Raw genomic sequence first — 16,482 nt, 5'->3', positions numbered from 1 at the left:
CTTTGGAGCTGCATCCCCGCTATGTGTTCCTCTCCTATGTTCTGCCAAAATGAGCACTGTTTTGCAAGAGTGGTGAAGAAGGAAGCCACCCATAAATGTGGAAATCAGAAAGTGAGAAATCAGCAGTATGTGGCTCACCTAATTTTTTTTTAATATGAACAAAAAATTCTCTAGAGTGTGAAAAATCAAATCATAAGCTTCACTAGAAAGCCTTGAGACCTCTGAACAAATTTGTTGTCAGCATTCAATTATGTATCATATAATTGCATTTAATGGAGTGAAGTGAACTGAAGATGTAGGCACCAATTATTCCCCATAGTTTATTTTATAATTATTGGTTTCATTTGTGGATGATAAACATACAGAGATGGTGGCTATGTTTCCAATGTGGGCATGACCTTGGGGCTTATGTGGGCCTACCTGACACTGTCTCTATACTAAAAATTTCAGCACATGTGTTTTCATGTTGGTAAAATATATGTGGTACTTGGCATGTACTTAAAGGAGCTCTCTGTTTTACTATTCTCTCATAATTTTCAAGGCCTCGGCTCTGAAGTTTCAAAGACTGTTAACCCTGGTAAGATCTATTTATCTGCTTCATGCTGAATGTTCTTAAAATCATTTTGGGAAATGCTATTAAAGTTACGTGTGAATTTATTGTCATATTTATGTATATGTTCCCATTTTTAAAACAAAACAAAACCCCTATAATCTCAGCTGGTAGTAGATCTCTGAGTTTGCCCCAGAGGTTCTAGATTCAAAGCCTCACATCAAAAACTGTAGGCCAATTCCTCAGATTTGGAGAACGCATGAAAATTATGTAGTGCTGTATGGCAAGAGTGGGGTCCTCTGATCCTCCAAAAAAACATAATTCCCATTACATCCACTCAGCAGGGTCAATGGTTAGAAACTTGGGAACTATAGTGCCAAGACTTTACAAACCTTCCATTCTACCTACACATTCATATAGTTAGAACTGCTGTCAGAGAAGAAAACAATGGGGTTCATTGTTCTTGTTTGTTCAACAAGAATTCTTATCCATTCATGTTACATTCAACAATTAGAGATCCTTACAAGATACATATGTAAACCTCAAGGTTCAGGTGCAGTGTGCAACTGGGCACTTCATTGATGAGATTGGTTGAATATATTTTATTGTTGCACCACAGCAAATTAAGGCTGTTAATCCCTTACGATTGACTGTATCAAAGAATGCTGACAGACAAATAGAAGGACCATTGAAATCTGATATTATTAATCTGTCATGTTGTATACGTTCGCTGTCTGATGTTGATATGTGGATAGATATGTCGGATTGAATGGCAATAAAAATATATTTTAAAAAAGAAATCTGATATTATTAACAGAACCATCCTATAGTGCTATCAACAGTTTCTCATTTATTAAAGGCCTTGCTGATAGTCATTAAGAAGATGTAGTATCAAGACAAATGTATGAAAGCATATGCATTTTGGGGACCCACACATGTTAAGGGATCTCTGAAGTTTGGTAGTAGTGCATCTAGGCAGACTGGTCCTAGGAACTCATGTCATGCTAAAGTATTTTGCACAACACTTTGTAGCTTTAAGGTGAGAGTCAAAATTGCATTTTCCTCAATCCCATTAAATTCTTTACCATTCCCATATCTCTTTAAATATGGTTAATAACTTGAAGCTTTAATATTGCTTCTGAAGTATTGCGTCAGTATTGCATCTGAGGAAATGGATTGATATCCTTGAAAATGTATGCTAAAATAAAAATAAGTTAGCCTTAAAAGTGCTGCTAGATTTCTTTTTATTATTATTATTATTATTATTCTCCTCCTCCCTTTCTCATTTTTATATTTCTAAAGAGAAATTTTATTGAATATACAAGAATCAAAATATACAGGATGGTTGCACTGGGGAACAGCAAATTTTACTGTAGAGCTTCATAAATGAATAAATTGCTAGACAATGAAATACAATTGCCTCCAAAAACAGGGGTGGGGGGTGGGGTGGAGAGAAAAAAGGATATTCACACAGACAAAGAGTTCTAAGATCCTAGTCCATGACTGCTAGACCCAGGCAGGCTATGGGGGATATATTTAGATTTCAGGAGGCAGCACACATTAGAAGCAAGAAATGTGGGATTTAGAGGTTGCCGAGATGAAATAAGGAAAAGAAATAGGCTCAAAAGAAGGAACAATATTGAACACCTTTCCTTAATATGCACAGAGAAAGAGAGAGGAGGAGGATATAGGAGGGGAAGCTGCCAGTGTTCAGGTAAAGTTGTTCTCAAAGATAGATCAGGGTTACCTCCTCTTGGTGTTCTCTTTGACTTCCCCAAAAAGGAATTATGTACCCTTGGAATTCTTGCTGAAACAGTGGAAAGAAAGGGAGCTATCTGACAAAGTTTCCAGGGACTGACTAACAAAGAGCCCTACAGACAGGCCAAAATAAAGCTGCTTCGGGTCACTTTGGAGGTATGATGTTTAAGGCTTGGTACAAACAGGCCTAAATGATGCATGTGTCCTAAGAGGCTGGAAACCACGCCAAAGCCACACTGCAGTCCTAAGGACTGGAGCGCAGCTTTGGCGCAGCTTCTGCCCACTTAAGATGTGTGTGTCATTTAAACAGCATACCTCCAAAGTGACCTGAAGCAGCTTTATTTTGGCCTGTCTGTATGGGCCCAAAGTTTCTGTAAACCAGATTTAGGCCCCATCTGCATGGGCCAGGATACTTCAGGGACAACCTGGAGAATCCTGGCCCAGAACTTGTTCTGACCTGCCCCGTTAGCTGGCTCTCCATTCCCATCTCAATGTGACTGCCTGCATGGGTATCCTGCTTAGGGCTGCCATAATTGTCCACTTTTACCAGGGACAAAATGTAGGACAAATTCAAGACCAAACTGTAGGGCAACTGCAGGACAAAACTCAGCTCAAAATGTAGGACATTTAAGTCCACCATTTTTCTTCAATGTCCTACATATTGGGCTGAGTTTTGTCCTGCAGTTGTCCTACAGTTTGGTCTTGAATTTGTTCCACATTTTGTCCCTGGTAAAAGTGGACAATTATGGCAACCCTAATCCTGCTGAGCTCCACCACTGCCATGGGCCATTCACTTCTGATGTCAGAAGAAGGTGCCCAGCCTTGATCAGAAGCAAATGACCCATGGCAGTGGTGGATGCACCAGGTGGCCCAGCAGGATACCCATGCAGGCAGTTGCTTGCTCTGAGTGCTTTTTTCTGATCTCAGAGCAAGTGACCCATAGTAGCAGACACACTGGGCAGCTCAGAAGGAACCTCATGCAAACAGCCACCATGACATGGCACTGAGGGCTCCAGATACTTCAGAAGATCTGAAGTAACAGTTCTATTTTAAAATTGTTTGCAAGGTTGTTATCCCCAGGTGCTGGTGCAGAATATGCCAGACATCATGTGGACTGCTTGCACCTGAACCAGGGCTTGGGGCATGCATCGTCAGAACAGGATGACGCCAGATGACACCATTGTTTTGGTTCATGCAGACAAGGCCCTAGGAGAGAGGACAGACTAATGAATTTCTCTGGCTAAAATCCTGGGCTCTTTGCTCAAAATACTGATTTCAACTTAAAATGAACTGGCCAAGGTATCAGGCTTAGGTCAGTGATTTTCGGAAAATTTTCATCACAAACTATTCAGAAATAGGGCTCCTCAGCATGATTATATAGAACTTCTTCCAGAAATCAAACTTGTAGAGATGAAAGCAGAATGTCTCATCAAGATGGAAGGGGGGGAGGAGGGAGAAACAGCTTCTCAGAATGGAAATGGCAAGCTAAACTGCATCTCAAGGTGGAAGAAGCAAACTACAATTTTGACATCTGAAGTCTGGAGTCTCTTGTAAGAAAGTAAGGAAGAAACTTCCCTGGGTTTGACCTCCCTCCCTTGAGTTCCTTAAGTTATCACTCCATTTACTGTATGCCCAGGTCCTGGGTTTTTGCTAAAAGTTGGAGAAAGGTATAAAATTATGTCTAAGGTCCAAAAGACACTGCAGAAATAATCCAGTGTGAGACTGCTTTAACTGCCCTGGCTCAATACCAGGGAATTCTGGAAACTGTAGTTTTGTGAGACATTTAGCTGTCTTTTGTCTGACAGTTCTGGTACTACAATAAACTAAAATGCCCTAGCACTGAACCAGGACAGTTAAAGTGGTCTCAAACTGGATTATTTCTCCAATGTGTTTTGGCCCTAAGACAGTGTTTCTCAGACTTTGGCTTTCCAGATGTTTTAGACTTCAACCCCCCAAATCCTTGACCATTTAACACGTTGGCTGAGATTTCTGGATGTTCAAGTCCAAAATGTGTGGACAGGGGGGCAGCTAAGAATCACTGGTCTCAGAGGTCAAGAGGGATGAGCTAATAGGCAGCAGTTCAGTATTTGTCTGGCAAAAAAAAATAAGAGAAAGACAGGAGAGGCTACTCTTGGCCAAGAGATTTCCTTCCTTGCCCACTACATATGTCCTGTTGGAGACTCCTGTTTTACTGTACTCATTCCTAATATCTGATTATTTGCTCTTTACACTTTGAAAGTGAGAACTAGTGTGGCATATTAGTTTGAGTGTTGGACTATGACTGTGGAGACCAGGGCTCAAATCCCCACTGAGTCATGAAACCCACTGGGTGGCCTTGGGCAAGTCACACTATCTAAGCCTCAGAGGATGGCAAAGACATACCCCATTTTAAGAAACTTACCAAGAAAACCCTGTGACAGGTTTCCCTTAGGGTCGCCATAAGTTGGAAATTACTTGAAGGCACACAGCACCAACAGCAACAACCACTTTGAAAGTATTCATGAGTCTGCTTTCTCATTTGTCTTTAAATGCATACTATGACGTCATTTAGGTCCCCTAAATGAAGTCTTCCTGTGCTTTGTTTTAAAGTGAATTAGAACTGTTAATTGACAATAACGTTAACTGCTTAATCATTACTTGACTTAACTCAGCTAGAGGGTTCCATGGATTATAGTAGGAATGGCCAAAGCACACACTGTGAGCTGGATGTAAGCCTCGGAACCACTTTGTGACAGAGCACTCTGCTATGAACCTAAATCCTGCTGGTAGTCCCAACTGGCATAGACCCACTAAATCAATTGGATTTACATAATTGTTGACTCGCCTTAAAACAATTGATTCAATGTGTTTATTTTAGCTAGGATCAAACAACAAGATTTGGTCCATATGCCATCTCAATTCTGCTTGCCTTGCATATTATCACTAGGTTGATATTTAAGAATGTGTTTGGAACAAATTTGGCTTTTGTGAGCAAGAGGCTGTCAGAGATGGCTCTTGTAGTGCCCTTGGATAATCCTAAAAGAACATATGCCTGTTATTTCTCTGCCGTGACATCTTAAGGCTGTCAAATTGGGGATTTAGCAGCAAGACTCCCATTACAGCCAGCATGAGACGAGTGGTTAGAAAGTCCTTTTGAGAAGCTTTGGAAGCAACTAACCAATGTTTCTGTTTCTATATCTGAACTGCGCCCTTGTCTGTCAATATTGAGAAGAAGGAGGGAGGGGAGGCCAACAATAAAGCCTGGCTCTCCAGAGTAGAAGGCAGCTCCAGCCTGTGCACAGTGGGATAATTTGGATGCTCTCATCTTCATGCTTGGTTAAGAGGTTTCAATTGTTCCATGAGCTGACATGCCCTTAGGCCTTTCTCAACTGCATGAGGCTCCTGATTCACCTGAAAGCCTTTTGCCTCACCAAGTTGACCTTCAGTGACCAATTAATTCATTCCTTTCCACTTTTCGCCCCAGTATATTGTGTGTTTCCACGCTCACTTTCCTGGAGAGGCAGCCTGACAAAGACAATGGATACTTTCGGAATTGTACTCTCAGCTAGTAGACAAACAGAAATCACACTGATGTTTTGAGCTGAGTTCAAGGCCCAGCTCTTGTGCCTGATTATTGTTCCAATGGAAACAATTAGCATTTGTGGACCATTTACGAGAGTGCAAAATGTTTCACATACATTATCAAGCTGTAATCCCCAAAATAGGCCTGTAAATATTTTCCATAATAAAATCTAACAGTTTTGCTTTCTTGTGCACTGGAATTTTTTTTGAATGCTCAAATTATTTCTATCTCAATATGAAGAAACTTGTGGCTGTTCATAATGTCTTTATAAGGACACTGAAACATAATTCTCTCCCATTTGCAAATCATTAATTTAACAGGTGCCATTCTATTCAGCATAGCTGAGGTGCTTATTACGCTTTTAAAGAAGAGAAGCCTTTTAAAAAAGGTGTCTCAGGGCTGGATAGATGAAATCAATCAGGGGTGATTTCTGCACAATCACATTTTTAAAGTGCAAATTCTTTCCATTCCAAATATGAACAAATTTGTAGTCTGGTAATTTTTTAACCAAACCCAACTGAAACCAAATTTACAGCCACTCATACTAAGAATTGGCCAGTATTATTTCAGTACAAAGGCAAGGTAGACCCTGAAGAGTATGATCTACAGAATACTTTTAAACATGTACAAATGAGCAATATTTAAAAAAATTAAAATCATTATTTTAATAGTTAATGACTCTGGTGTTTGAAGCTGGAAAGTCTTCTGCTTAGCCTAGTCAGATACCTGGAACTGTGGATGCACAGGCTTCTCAGCAGCCTTCCCCAATACAATATTCTCTGGATGTTTTGGAACACAACCCCATCAGGTCCAGAAAGGATAGCCAATGATCAGGGATGATGGCTTTTACAATTGAAACCACCTATAAAATGTGAGATTCAGGAAGCCTTCTCCAGAGTCTTGTGTATACCCTGCAGGTATTGTTGGACTGGAGTACCTACCACCCCTAGGTAGCATAACCAGTGGTGAGTTCAGGTGGGAGTTTCAGTCCAACAATATCTGGGAGGCCATGTTTTGCCCACCTCTAGTTTAGAAGATGCATTATCCTACTTTTCAGTTAAGGGAACGTACACCAGCTTGTCAGTCTACAAATATGTCATGGCTCCATCCTATGAAGTCCTGTGATTGAGAAGACAGAATATCTTACAAAACTATAAATTCCAAAATAGCATAGCACTGTGCCATCATAGTTAAAGTGATGCCAAACTCCATTCTGCAGTGTAGATGCAGCCATAGATGTCTACACATATGCTCCAACCCCCCCCCCCCACACACACACACAGAGAGAGAGAGAGAGAGAGAGACCTTCTCCTCTGCAGTTCTAAGGCAACTGGCAAGTCAAACTGTATGTTTTTCTGACCCAGTTAACCATCTCTGGAATGTGTTCTATACACAGTGATAATATCTGGAACCTTACCGCACTGACAAAAAATCCAACTTCTCCCCAATGGGATACAGTTGCCTTTGGGGTTGCTACCAGAATTATTGAACATAATTTGCCACTGATGCTGCCGGGCAATTGCAACCTGGTTGCATCCTGGGTCCCAGACGCACTTCAGAGGCTGCTTTTCCAAGCTGGGAGCTTTTCAACTTTGAAAAGCAGCTTCTGAAATGCGCCTGGGACCTGAGATGCAGCTGGGTTGCAGTCGTCCAGTGGCATCGCTGGTAAATTATATGCAATAATTCTATCTTTCCTAGCACCATTGTCTTTTCTAATGATTATTTTTCCTCATGATGTGTTCAAAGTATGCTAGACACAATTTAGTCATCTTTCCTTGCAGGAAGAGTTCAAGCATGATCTTGGCCATCCATGGTATTCTTAGTACTTTTGTCCAGCACCACATATCAATGAAATTGCCTTTCTTTCTTTCTTTCTTTCTTTCTTTCTTTCTTTCTTTTACTGTCCAGCTCTCACACCCATACATGGTGATGGGACACAAAATGGCTTGAATGATCCTCACTTTAATGCTCAGAGTTAAGTCTTTACATTTTATGATCTTGTCCAGTTCTTTCATAGCAGCCCTTCCCAATCCTAGTCTTCTTCTGATTGCTTGAGTGCAGCACCATTCCAGCAGGGACGTAGCCAAGGGGGGGGGGGGGTCTTGGGGTCTGGACCCCCCCTTCCATTAGAAAAATGAATGGTGTGTGCTGCTGCGCCGCCGCGCCCAAGCCCCATTATAATGGTGGCACTTAGTCTGGACCCCCCCCCCTTCCTAAAATCCTGGCTACATCCCTGATTCCAGTTAATACTTGAACCAAGGTATGGGAACTCTTTGACTATTTCAATTTTCTTGTTGTCTAAGATGAATTCTTGTAGATCTTCCATAGTCATTATTTTTGTTTCTTGGATGTTCAAGATTAATCCAACCTTGGGCACTTTCCTTCTTTATAAAGATACTTTCTTTAGTATTTGCTCCAGGTCTTTGTTTCTTTCTGCTAGTAGTATTGTGTCATCTGCATATCTTTGGCTGTTAATGTTCCTTCCACCTATCTTCATTCCTCCTACCTCTGAGTCCAAGTCCACATTTATATGATATTTTCTGAATATCGAGTGAATAAAAAGGGTGATAGTACAGTATGCAGATTTGCCTGACCCCTTTGCCGATTGGAATGTATAGGGATCATTTCCAGTCTGTAGGCCATTGCTTTGTTTTCCATATTTGTTGACAGATTTTAGTTAAAACTTAGCTTGACTCTGTCTCTGTGGGTTGTAGTAGTTCTGTTGGTATGTTATCTGTTCTTAGCGATTATCATTCATTCCAATTGCTTTGAGTGCAGCTTTCACTTCACTTTCCAAAATTTGGGGTTCAATCTTCATAAGTTTCCTCTTCCTATACATCATTCACCTTTTCATAACTTTATATAGCTCTTCCAGTTCAATTAACAATAGAAAACACATTAGAAAAAAGTATTCCAAACTCTTGGAGAGAAGCAAATATTACTTTGATTCCAAAAGTAAAAATAACTTGGAACCAATGGACTTTAGATCCATCTCACTATTAAACATTAATTACTGTGGCGCTGACATCCATCCATAATTCTTCTGGTTCCCAGTCAGTTAGGCTTAATAGTGTGAATCTGTTTCTCACATTGTCTTTAATTTCTGATGTGGTATTATCTCTTAATTTCTCTTATTGAGGGGCCATAACAAGAAAACACCATATTTTTATAAATATCATTTCCTCTCAAATGGTAAAAGATATCTGCTTGTTACAGCACATGTTTTCCTTTACCTAGGTATCTTCTATTTATCATGTTTTGTACTGTGATTGGTCATTGGAAAGTAGATAATGAGCTCAGATTCCAAAATTGACTGCTGAAGTAAGCTATCTCTGAAGTAATCTTGCTTTGTGTGGGAAAACAGGTGACTCAAAAGAACTATTCATTTCCTTCAATATCTTCCTTGACGTTCAGTTTTTGTTCCTACAAGGGAAGGTGTTTGGATGACTGAATCTCCCTCTCATTTTCTTTTCTTTTTCTGTACATGTAGCACTCCTTCTACAGCACAGAAAACCCTGAAGTGAAGTAGCCTTGCAACGAACGCCCTTCAGCTGCAGCAAAAATCCAACAGTAAATTATTTGTCAGGCATATGATTGAGATTCTCAATTCTGGAAAAAAAAATGACTAAACAAACAATAACAAATCCTTGAAAGAATAATAGTATTTTGTTTGTTTTTAAAAAGTTTAGTGATTATCCGTCATTTTTTCTTGTGCCTATAGAGTGTTTTGATTTCAAAGTACTTTTAAAAAAACTTCATAAGGCACTTTGAATTATTACTGATAAAGAAAAGCAGAGAATAATCATTAAACAAATGAATTCCCAGATAAAAATAAATGACCAGTGTAGAAGCAAGCAGAGTCTGATCTGAAGTTTGCCTTCAGCTCTGTCATTAGTGAAATGCCCAAGCAATAAATACTTTGAATCATTACAATGGGTGGTTGGTTCCAAACTAAAGTGTTGCCAGACTCAACCCAAAATCCATGCTGCTTAAACCCCAGATGTGTAGGGATGTATGATCTCTTCAGTGGAGAAGATCCTTGTTTACTCTGAAATACATACTTTGCTTTCCTAATTTGTTAGGGACTTAAATAACCTAAAGGCATCAAGTCCTGGTTGATCTTTGATGCTGGTTAGTACTTATATGGGAGACCATCAATGAAAACTAGGTACTGTAGGCTATATCGCAGAGGAAGGAACTGGCAAACCACCTCTGAAAATTTCTTGCCTAAGAAATCAACAGGTGACTTAAAGATGCATACACACTCTCCTAAATTATATGTTGCAGCTCATCCTGCCTGACTCCTTATACATACAAGGTAACGGGGAGGCTCTTCATAGGTGTGTGTGTGTGTGTGTGTGTGTGTGTATGCATGCATGTGCAAGCATATGGGCACATGCTTTTCTGTAGAACTTCCATCAAAGCAAAAGTAAGAGGCAGGCTTGAAAGTCAACCCCTGAGGTGACCTTGCACTCCCTGGCTCTTCTCATTAAGCAGCTTGACTCAGCAAGGACAGATTTGACTGCAGCCACCACTATGTCCCTTCCTATAATATCCAATTATAATGGCTTCACTTTCAGCCTTGCAAACTACTGGATAGTGAGAGGGAAAGTGTGCAGCTCAAAAGATAAATTTGGCACCTAGGCAGAGACATTATTATCTCCTTGCCATTCAATTCTTCTGCAGAGACATGGCATAATGAAGTGGCAGGGCCTGAAATGACTGACTCGAGTTCCTAGCAATTACAAGAGGCTTACTCTGACATGTTTACACTAGTTGCAGATGTGACAGTGGATGATAAACTTGAAATAACCATCTACACTGGCACACACACATACACTTCTATGCAAGCCATAAACCTACAGATCTCCATAGGGCAGAGTTTGAATTCGTGTCACTCTGAGAATATAACATAGGACAGTGATAGCGAACCTTTTAGAGACCGAGTGCCCAAACTAAAAGGCCTTCCACCACTGAGTGTTACCTGGTGCCGGGGTTGGGACTTCTGGGGCAGGACTTCTGTCTTCCAGGGATGGGATTTCTAACCTCTGGGAGAGGGACATCTTGGGGTGGGACTTCCAGGGTGGGACTTTTTTCTCATACCCTCCTGAGCCTTCAGCTGCCTCTCTGGAGATGACGGAGAAGAAGAGGAACAGGCGTCTGTTCCTCCGCTTCCCCACCCTGTGTGCCATGAAAAATGGCTTTGCATGCCATCTCTGGCACACGTGCCATAGGTTTGCCACCACAGGCCTAAAATAATTCATGTATGTCTATCTGCTGCAGGTGTTTTGGTCATACTGTGAACCTGATAATACTGCACTCAGACTGCACTGTTTCTCAAAGAAAAGCTCGTATTTCCAGAAGTACACAATAAACTTTACATGCTATCTCTTAGACATGTTGTTGTTCTGTGCCTTCAAGTCATTTTGACTTATGGCAGTCCTAACATGACCATATCATGGGGTTTTCTTGGCAAGATTTGTTCAGAGGGGGTTTGCCCTTGCCTTCCCCTGAGGCTGAGAGCATGTGACTTGATCAAGGTCACCCAGTGGGTTTCATAGCTAAGCAGGGAATTGACCCCAATCTCCAGAGTCGTAGTCCAACCCTCTAACTGTGCCATAAAACAAATTATTCTTGGTTAATTGAGGCATTGTTTCACTGGCTATGCACTCTCTATATATAGTTTCACCAGAAATATTTCATCATATCAGTTCTCAAGATTTGAAATGACACTTTACACCTGACTGAAATCTCCTTTCACTGAACCATCTCTTCATCCATATTAGATGTAGAAGCAGCTACTTGATAATTTCTTCTGTGTACTACATATGGAAGATAGGAGGTCTGTTCAGTGAGGTGGGCCACAGCTCTGAACTCCTTCCTTCCAGAGGACTACCAAAGTCTTTCCTGGTAACTGAAGGAAGATGATGCCCTATGAGGAACGACGTAGGGAACTGGGGATGTTTAGCCTGGAGAAGAGAAGGTTAAGAGGTGATATGATTGCCCTGTTTAAATACTTGAAGGGATGTCATATTGAGGAGGGAGCTAGCTTGTTTTCTGCTGCTCCAGAGAACAGGACCCAGAGCAATGGATGCAAGCTCCAGGAAAAGAAATTCCACCTCAACATTAGGAGGAACTTCCTGACAGTAAGGGCTGATATTGGATCTGGCTTGGGTAATGGCAAAAACTGCACTGACTGAGTAATTCTGACTCTCTATTGGTCCATGATGGGCCACATCTCCTGCTCCATCTCTCAATTTAATTGGTTTTTTTTGGTCCCCAGATGCCCTCAAAGGAAAAAAAGAGGGGGGGAATTCTGCCTCTCTCTCTCTCTCTCTCTCTCTCTCTCTCTCTCTCTCTTCCACTCTGGGCCATTTGAGGCCCAGCGGAGGCCTTTTTCCAACAGGAAGTTTAAAGAATCATATAATTGTTTGGTCACTGCTTCTCTTGCACCCAGTCACTTGGCAGCAGCAACAGAATAGCCAGCCTTCCTTTTGCTGTAAGTGTGGTACAGACAAGACAGACAAGCAAATTTGAGCTGTTGCCACTGCCACTGTCACTGCTGTGCTATTCCCACATGAGAGGCTGGGATAGAAGAGGAGACGATGGTGAGCTGGGCACAGCTGAGATAGATGCCTCTGGCTGGGTGGCTGTTGCACAAACAGTAGACCTAATAGCAACAAATAGCTGTTGGGGGGTGCTCGCACTTCAGCTAAGATGAAAGGAGATGGTAGCCTGAAAAAATTGGAGACCACTGTGTCAGACTATGGCTGCATTCGCACTGCAAAAATAATCCAGTTCCATAGAATCATAGAGTTGGAAGAGACCTCAAGGGCCATCAAGTGCAACCTCTGACATGCAGGAATACACAATCAAAATACCCCCAACAGATTACCATCCAGCCTCTGCTTAGAAACCTCCAAAGAAGGAGACTCCACCACTCTCGGAGGCAGTGTGTTCTACTGTTGGACACCTCTTACTGTTCAGAAGTTCTTCCTAATGTTGAGGTAGAATCTCTTTTCCTGTAGTTTGAATCCATTGCTCTGGGTCCTATTCTCTGGAGCTGCAGAAAACAAACTTGCTTCATCTGTCTGGAAGTCAACTGGGTCATTTCCTCTTTTTTAAAAAAAGGGCCTCTCTTGAACCTAAAATAGTCAGTGAGGGGAACATGGTGGATCACCCGCAACTACTATGTGTCAATTGGGGGCATAATTTGAAAAAAAAGGGGGGTGGCATGAGGCCAAAAAGCAGCCCATGTGCAGTCTTTTACCCACATCGCACTATTCTGCCCACTTACACAGGATGGTAAAAGCAGAATTATGTCACTGGCTGATATGAAATTTTTCCCTTGTTACTTATAGATGCAAATTTAGAAATCAATATTGGGTCTTAAGTAAAAATTCAGCACACCGCCACAGTCAGGCAGAGATTGATTATGTGACCTGTGTGTCAGCTGAGTCTGAAGGCTAAGAAATAACTGGTGGGGTATTAGCAATCTTCTAGCCCTTTGCTGCTCTTCTTCTTGATCTTTAAAACTGACTTGGAATAAATAGACAGCTTTTCAAACAGAGGATGGTTATGTCTATCCTATGGCAGCCTTCCAACAGAGTATGTCCTTTGTAACACCAGTCTCATGGCCACTCTAGGTAACCAATTTTGAGCTGGTATCTCTTAAATCTTTCACATGGAGAGATTGACTTTGGGCTGGACACCGAAGGAAATAATAATAGAAGACATTGTGCAAAGTCTACCAGGCAAATCTCTGGAATGTTGAACTTGAGAGGCAATGATCAGACCTAAGAGATCTTAGCTAGCTCTCCTGACTATTTATGCAACCTTTGAAACTAATTAGGGACATAATTAAAATAACAGCTTGGATGATCCTGGGAAATATCACTCGCTTCTCTCAACTTGTCCTAGCCAAAATGGTGACTTTTGCAAAGAACTTTCTTCCTTGTAGAGGTTGCTCATAAAAAAAATATCATCTGATAGTGCTCAGTCCAATAAAAAAATAAATAGGGGGAAGGAGTTGTTGGTAAGGTATTTTATTTCCTCATTCCCTTTGACATGAAAGAACTGAAGAGAAGTGGTTATCTGACCCGGTAAGATGCCATTTCAGAAAATGTATTTCTAATAACTCTATGATCTTCCCATTTCATTTGAATCAATTTAGGTTCTCTTAAATGCACTTCAAGAATACTCACCTTGACAAATGTTTGCAAGAGTAATCTAACAGTGAAGCCCTCATAAATGGATTGAACTAGATGGCCTTGATATATATTCATGCATAGTATATCTTTAGTGAGGAATATAATGTTATGCAGCCTGAGGTTTTTCAGGGATTCCCACAACTGAAGAAGCACTATGGGATTCAGTAATCCATGTTTAAAGTTTTACTCTAGTTCTGGTACAAGCAGTTCTCCATGCACACACTCCCATTTTCTCACACACAGAGATACTTACTAGATCATTAGTTAACTGGCCAGGTATGGCTATGTGTTTGGGGAGAAACAGCATGCAATTGATGGGTGTTTAGTCCAAATAGATAGGATGGTCTCTGATGAACCAGAGATTCTCCAGAAACTTTGCACCTTTCTTTTATGCTTGGCTACTACCAGTCTCTTATCTTTCCATTTTATAGCTTATTTGTCTTTCTTCCAGAACAGCTGACCATGGCTATCATGACTCAGTGGGACTGTCCTTGTAGCATACAGCTGTTTGCAAATGTGTTCTAGTATATTTGTTTTAACTCGGACAAGCATTTCCTCTGTACAAATAGGGTATCCTTTCAACATGTCACTCCTTTAACAACAAACAGCTTCATTTATATACCACTTCATACCAAACTAGCAGTGTCTAAGCGGTTTACATAATGTAAGCTAAGTGCCCCAACAATCTGGGTACTCATTTTAGCAACCTCCTTGGAAGGATGCAAGCCTCAATTGAGCTTGAGCCCTTTCGCTGGTATTGAACCCACAACCTTATGGTTTGTGAGTGAGTGGCTGCAGTACAGGCATTTAACCACTGCTGTGCCACCAGGGCTCCTTAGATGAATGAGCTTCCCACTCTAGCTATCTTCATTACTCTGCTTGATCTTGTTTTCCCATAATCTTTTCTTCAGCACCCAGGCCCAGTTAGCCTTGCTATTCTATAATGTGGAATGAGATAAGCCTAAACTCATATGTATGCATAAATTTATATTTACATGCCAAAATGTACAAGTGGCATTTGTAAGAAAATGCTGCATAGTTTATCCATGCTGTGATCCATGCACCCTCACAACTGGACACATTAGCAAGGACCGGTGCACTTTCTCCTGTGCAGTAGCATCTGGAGAGCCACACATTCCCTACTCTTGTTCTAGGACTAACTGTAAAACCATTAGATATGCAAGAATGTCCTCTTTATGGATGATCTCACTTTTCTCTACGTTTTCCCATTTTGCTGCCAAATTTGGTAGCATACTTTTTGGAGCGCAAAAACACATTCAGGGCTGCATGTAGACCCATGGACTGATTTAATCTATTCTTCTTTACTCAACAGCAACCAGCTAAATGCCTTTGAAAACTTACAAGAATATGAAGGTTTATACAAATTATAGAGAAGACAGCTATATTTTATGCCTCTGTCATTACTACTTATTATGACGGTGAACATAATATAAGAATTTTAGATACTCTTGGAATGTTTTAAGTGTATGTACTATTTATGAAATTTTATTAATCTTAGCTTTTAATTCTTGAGCGTTCAACATAAATTTAGTGTATTTCATATTTAGTGTATGTTTTATTAACTCTAATTGCTTTATGAATTGTAGTCATTTCTGTGTATTATTGATATATATATTTATATTTTATAATATGATCCTAAATAAAATGATGATGATGATGATGATGATGATGATGATGATGATGATGGATGGTCATTGATTCCATCTCCAATTGTATGCCTTAGCATTTGTTACTCAGAGGTAAGCTATCCCTGATGTTTATGTTCCAAACAATAATTTGCCTCCCCATTGAGAATTCATTGCTTAAGAAAGAACTGGGAAAACCATTAGCAAGAAGGAATCAGCTTCCATCTGCAAGCTTATACCTTGCTCTGTGCAGACCATTAGTGCCTCTTGAAAGTATAGAGTGCGAGGCAGAGAGGAATTAGTTGCGCCTGACGCCAAGGCTAATGTACAGCTTGGAAAGCTACTTCGGTAGGAGGACGTTAAATTTACTTGACCAGTGTCAAGCATTTCCTCTGTACAAAATCCTTGCAAACTGAGGCCAACAGAAATTATTGTACTCCAAATAGGTCACTTAATTCTAAGTGCCTATTAACTCCTGCTTAACCAATGATGAAGCGGGCAGTATAGAAATAACTGTGGAGTTCTCTTGAATACTAACGAAATAGTAGATTAATTCATTTGCAGCCCAGGCCATTACAATAAAGGGAAAATGAAATCTTTCTTTAATGGAGCAGTTAAAATATTATAGGCACAGTAGATGAAGGGAGTCTGGGTAATGACATAGGCCTTTTGCTAGCAACTGGTGACCTGATTCCTTCATTAAGTTTAAAATCAGTTATTACTGACAGGTATTGGAGACAAGTCTTGTATAGTCCC

The sequence above is a fragment of the Sceloporus occidentalis genome, unplaced genomic scaffold (assembly GCF_023333645.1).
Source record: "Sceloporus occidentalis isolate IW3139 unplaced genomic scaffold, rSceOcc1.0.p SCAF_2, whole genome shotgun sequence".
Classification (NCBI taxonomy): domain Eukaryota; kingdom Metazoa; phylum Chordata; class Lepidosauria; order Squamata; family Phrynosomatidae; genus Sceloporus; species Sceloporus occidentalis.
Note: the sequence above shows the minus strand (reverse complement) of the source record.